The 6,375-nt window shown below is 35.7% G+C and overlaps 1 non-coding gene across 1 annotated transcript; it reads right to left on the reverse strand.

The window, feature by feature from the left end:
* Positions 1 to 1,402: 1,402 nt before the first annotated feature.
* LOC134993075 (U1 spliceosomal RNA) lies at positions 1,403 to 1,565 on the reverse strand. The gene has a single exon (XR_010196966.1). It is a non-coding gene; the product is annotated as a U1 spliceosomal RNA (small nuclear RNA).
* Between the last annotated feature and the right edge of the window lie 4,810 nt (positions 1,566 to 6,375).

The raw sequence follows: 6,375 nt of genomic DNA on the forward strand, positions 1-6,375 counted from the left end.
TCTTGCACTTACATGTGCAGCAGAGTACTGTAATGGAAGCATGCTGGGTCCATAATCCAGAGGTAGGCAGATTGAAACTATCCTCTGCTATATGCATTGTTTTTATTAATTAAAGTAATCCAAAACTGGGATTGATATTTTTGCTCTTTTATTTTTACTTAAAGTACAATAACTTTTACCATTTTAATTTGTTTTAATAGTATATTGACAGTATTGTTTTCTTTCAAAAATCCAATTAATTTTCTTTACCCGATTATTAAAATGGTAATTGACAAAAACAATCTACATTGTCACCAGAAGAGCAGTACAAAATGTACAAGTGATATATTAAAATCATCTTTCCAGCTTGAATTTCAATGATGCCTTGGTGCAACAATTTTGTGAGAAACATCTTCACCCATAAAGAAAGATTTTCTTAATTCCTTACCTGTGTGCTGATTAGATATCACCTTGTTTTCACATTAAACAGACTTCCCCATGAGGAAGCAGCAAGGATGCAGTGACGTTTATGTTTCCTGGTGTCAACCTGTATTATTTCAGTAGACATTGAAATGAGGATGCATCTTGCTGCCTTTCCAATGAAGCAAGTTTAATTCAGTAATAGGTGAAAAACCATTCCTACAAAGGTGTTAATCAGAGACTTGGCTTTGTGGACACTTTTCAGAGAGCAAATTTGTTAGCATAAACATAAAATCAGAAAATGAAGAGCTGTTTAATCACTCAATTGGACTTTTCTGCCAGCATAATTTTTTTTCTCTGCAACCCACTGCTAAATTGTGCTTCCTAGCTGTTTTTTATAAAATTACTTAATCAAATCTAATTCTGATTACATCAGAGAAGGCCGGGTACCCTACACCATAAGAGGGGGTTTGAAATTTTGACTTGTCTACTTAAAGATCACCAAAATCTGATAACAAGGTCTATTACGTCCCTGGGTGGGATTGAATCACCAACCTTTAGGTTAATAGCCATACACACTAACTGATTGCGCCACAGCGACACTTTGCAAAAGTACATACTGACAAAGGCTAATAAGCATTCATCTAGAACGTTTCCTAGAAAAACTTTAAAAAGTCAATAATCTGGAGAATTTTTGTAAGAAACACATTGGTACATTCCCATGATGAGTGAGTGCTTCAGGATCTCTTGCACTTACATGGGCTATTAACCAAAAGGTTCCCACCCAGTGATGTAATTGACCTTGTGATCAGATTTTGGTGATCTTTAAGTAGACAAGTCAAAATTTCAAACCCCCTCTTATGGTGTAGGGTACCTGGCCTTCTCTGACGTAATCAGAGTTAGATTTAATTAAGGTGCACAAGGGCATAGAAGGGAGCGGTTTAAGAAAAGAGAAGTGGAAACAGACAGCAAACTAGGCTGGAGAGAGACCTGAGACAAAGAGATCTGAATTATACGAGAGCCGACCAGGGGAAACACAAATTATGCAGTCAAGTTTCCCACATTTGGGGAAATCGCAGGAGCAGCACACCCATAGTGCAATGGGTGAGCCTTTCCCTGGGAGAAGCACCTTCCTGATCATAGTATCTCACCTGGCAGGTAAGTAGGAGTTGGGCTAGTGCTGGGGAGGGTCGCTGCTCGGGTACCCCCCTGTCAAGTGAAGGAGATCCAACTGAGGCAGCACAAGGGAACTCTCGAAAGAAGTACAAGGCTAGAGGAAGATCTGAGACAAAGAAATCTGACTTTTACCAGAGCTGACCAGAGGAAAGCACAAACACAGTACCCCACTACCACCAGGAAACATTAACGCCACTGCATCCTTGCTGCTTTCTCATGTGGAAGTCTATTTAATGTGAAAACAAGGTGATATCTAATTAGCACACAGAAAAGAAAATTAAGTGAATTTTTGAAAGAAAACAATACTGTCAATATACTATTAAAACAAATTAAAATGGTAAAAGTTATTGTACTTTAAGTAAAAATAAAAGAGCAAAAATATCAATCCCAGTTTTGGATTACTTTAATTAACAAAAAAAATGCATATAGCAGAGGATAGTTTCAATCTTTCTACCTCTGGGTTATGGGCCCAGCATGCTTCCATTGCAGTACTCTGCTGCACATGTAAGTGCAAGAGATCCTGAAGCACTCACTCATCATGGGAAAGTACCAATGTGTTTCTTCATTGGTTGATGGCAGAAACATCTTACAAAAACACTCCAGATTATTGACTTTTTAAAGTTTTTCTAGGAAACGTTCTAGATGATTGTTTATTAGCCTTTGTCAGTAAGTAATTTTGCAAAGTGTCGCTGTGGCGCAATCAGTTAGTGTGTATGGCTATTAACCAAAAGGTTGGTGGTTTAATCCCACCCAGGGATGTAATTGACTTTGTTATCAGATTTTGGTGATCTTTAAGTAGACAAGTCAAAATTTCAAACCCCCTGTTATGGTGGTAGGTATTTAGACTTCTCTGATGTAATCAGAGTTAGATTTGATTCAGTGATTTTATAAAAACAGCTAGGAAGCACAATTTAGCAGTGGGTTGCAGAGAAAAAGAAATATGCTGGCAAAAAAATCCAATTGAGTGATTAAACAGCTCTTGGATGGTTTTTCACCTATTACTAAATTAAACTTGCTTCATTGGAAAGGCAGCAAGATGCATCCTCATTTCAATATCTACTGAAATAATACAGGTTGACACCAGGAAACATTAACGCCACTGCATCCTTGCTGCTTTCTCATGTGGAAGTCTGTTTAATGTGAAAACAAGGTGATATCTAATTAGCACACAGGTAAGGAATTAAGAAAATCTTTATTAAAGGGTGAAGATGTTTCTCACAAAATCGTTGCCCCAATGCATCATTGAAATTCAAGCTGGAAAGATGATTTTAATATATCACTTGTACATTTTGTATTGCTCTTCTGGTGACAATGTAGTTTGTTTTTGTCAATTACCATTTTAATAATCGGGTAAAGAAAATTAATTGGATTTTTGAAAGAAAACAATACTGTCAATATACTATTAAAACAAATTAAAATGGTAAAAGTTATTGTACTTTAAGTAAAAATAAAAGAGCAAAAATATCAATCCCAGTTTTGGATTACTTTAATTAACAAAAAAAATGCATATAGCAGAGGATAGTTTCAATCTGCCTACCTCTGGGTTATGGACCCAGCATGCTTCCATTACAGTACTCTGCTGCACATGTAAGTGCAAGAGGTCCTGAAGCACTCACTTATCATGGGAAAGTTCCAATGTGTTTCTTTATTGGTTGATGGAAGAAACATCTTACAAAAACTCTCCACATTATTGACTTTTTAAAATGTTTCTAGGAAACGTTCTAGATGAATGCTTATTAGCATTTGTCAGTATGTACTTTTGCAAAGTGTCGCTGTGGCGCAATCAGTCTGTGTGTATGGTTATTAACTAAAAGGTTGGTGGTTCAATCCCACCCAGGGACGTAATTGACCTTGTTATCAGATTTTGGTGATCTTTAAGTAGACAAGTCAAAATTTCAAACCCCCTGTTATGGTGTAGGGTACCTGGCCTTCTCTGATGTAATCAGAGTTAGATTTGATTCAGTGATTTTATAAAAACAGCTAGGAAGCACAATTTAGCAGTGAGTTGCAGAGAAAAAGAAATATGCTGGCAAAAAAGTCCAATTGAGTGATTAAACAGCTCTTCATTTTCTGGCTTTATTTTTATGCTAACAAATTTGTTCTCTGAAAAGTGTCCACAAAGCCAAGTCTCTGATTAACACCTTTGTAGGGATGGTTTTTCACCTATTACTAAATTAAACTTGCTTCATTGGAAAGGCAGCAAGATGCATCCTCATTTCAATGTCTACTGAAATAATACAGGTTGACACCAGGAAACATTAACGCCACTGCATCCTTGCTGCTTTCGCATGTGGAAGTCTGTTTAATGTGAAAACAAGGTGATATCTAATTAGCACACAGGTAAGGAATTAAGAAAATCTTTATTTAAGGGTGAAGATGTTTCTCACAAAATCGTTGCCCCAATGCATCATTGAAATTCAAGCTGGAAAGATGATTTTAATATATCACTTGTACATTTTGTATTGCTCTTCTGGTGACAATGTAGTTTGTTTTTGTCAATTACCATTATAAAAATAGGGTAAAGAAAATTAAGTGGATTTTTGAAAGAAAACAATACTGTCAATATACTATTAAAACAAATTAAAATGGTAAAAGTTATTGTACTTTAAAGTAAAAATAAAAGAGCAAAAATATCAATCCCAGTTTTGGATTACTTTAATTAACAATAAAAAATGCATATAGCAGAGGATAGTTTCAATCTGCCTACCTCTGGGTTATGGGCCCAGCATGTTTCCAATGCAGTACTCTGCTGCACATGTAAGTGCAAGAGATCCTGAAGCACTCACTCATCATGGGAAAGTACCAATGTGTTTCTTCGTTGGTTGATGGAAGAAACATCTTACAAAAACTCTCCAGATTATTGACTTTTTAAAGTTTTTCTAGGAAACGTTCTAGATGAATGCTTATTAGCCTTTGTCAGTATGTAAGTTTGCAAAGTGTCTCTGTGGCGCAATCAATTAGTGTGTTTGGTTATTAATCAAAGGGTTGGTGGTTCAATCCCACCCAGGGATGTAATTGACCTTATTATCAGATTTTGGTGATCTTTAAGTAGACTAGTCAAAATTTCAAACCCCATCTTATGGTGTAGGGTACCTGGCCTTCTCTGATGTAATCAGAGTTAGATTTGATTAAGTGATTTTATAAAAAAACAGCTAGGAAGCACAATTTAGCAGTGGGTTGCAGAGAAAAAGAAATATGCTGGCAGAAAAATCCAATTGAGTGATTAAACTGCTCTTCATTTTCTGGCTTTATTTTTATGCTAACTAATTTGTTCTCTGAAAAGTGTCCACAAAGCCAAGTGTCTGATTAACATCTTTGTAGGGATGGTTTTTCACCTATTACTAAATTAAACTTGCTTCATTGGAAAGGCAGCAAGATGCATCCTCATTTCAATATCTACGGAAATAATACAGGTTGACACCAGGAAACATTAACGCCACTGCATCTTTGCTGTTTTCTCATGTGGAAGTCTGTTTAATGTGAAAACAAGGTGATATCTAATTAGCACACAGGTAAGGAATTAAGAAAATCTTTATTTAAGGGTGAAGATGTTTCTCACAAAATCGTTGCCCCAATGCATCATTGAAATTCAAGCTGGAAAGATGATTTTAATATATCACTTGTACATTTTGTATTGCTCTTCTGGTGACAATGTAGTTTGTTTTTGTCAATTACCATTTTAATAATCGGGTAAAGAAAATTAATTGGATTTTTGAAAGAAAACAATACTGTCAATATACTATTAAAACAAATTAAAATGGTAAAAGTTATTGTACTTTAAGTAAAAATAAAAGAGCACAAATATCAATCCCAGTTTTGGATTACTTTAATTAACAAAAAAAATGCATATAGCAGAGGATAGTTTCAATCTGCCTACCTCTGGGTTATGGACCCAGCATGCTTCCATTACAGTACTCTGCTGCACATGTAAGTGCAAGAGATCCTGAAGCACTCACTCATCATGGGAAAGTACCAATGTGTTTCTTCATTGGTTGATGGAAGAAACATCTTACAAAAACTCTCCAGATTATTGACTATTTAAAGTTTTTATAGGAAACATTCTAGATGAATGCTTATTAGCCTTTGTCAGTAAATACTTTTGCAAAGTGTCGCTGTGGCGCAATCAGTTAGTGTGTATGGCTATTAACCAAAAGGTTGGTGGTTCAACCCCACCCAGGGACGTAATTGACCTTGTTATCAGATTTTGTTGATCTTTAAGTAGACAAGTCAAAATTTCGAAAACCCCTGTTATGGTGTAGGGTACCTGGCCTTCTCTGATGTAATCAGAGTTAGATTTGATTCAGTGATTTTATAAAAACAGCTAGGAAGCACAATTTAGCAGTGGGTTGCAGAGAAAAAGAAATATGCTGGCAAAAAAATCCAATTGAGTGATTAAACAGCTCTTCATTTTCTGGCTTTATTTTTATGCTAACAAATTTGTTCTCTGAAAAGTGTCCACAAAGCCAAGTATCTGATTAACATCTTTGTAGGGATGGTTTTTCACCTATTACTAAATTAAACTTGCTTCATTGGAAAGGCAGCAAGATGCATCCTCATTTCAATATCTACTGAAATAATACAGGTTGACACCAGGAAACATTAACGCCACTGCATCCTTGCTGCTTTCTCATGTGGAAGTCTGTTTAATGTGAAAACAAGGTGATATCTAATTAGCACACAGGTAAGGAATTAAGAAAATCTTTATTTAAGGGTGAAGATTTTTCTCACAAAATCGTTGCCCCAATGCATCATTGAAATTCAAGCTGGAAAGATGATTTTAATATATCACTTGTACATTTT

This window comes from Pseudophryne corroboree, unplaced genomic scaffold (assembly GCF_028390025.1).
Source record: "Pseudophryne corroboree isolate aPseCor3 unplaced genomic scaffold, aPseCor3.hap2 scaffold_1243, whole genome shotgun sequence".
NCBI lineage: Eukaryota > Metazoa > Chordata > Amphibia > Anura > Myobatrachidae > Pseudophryne > Pseudophryne corroboree.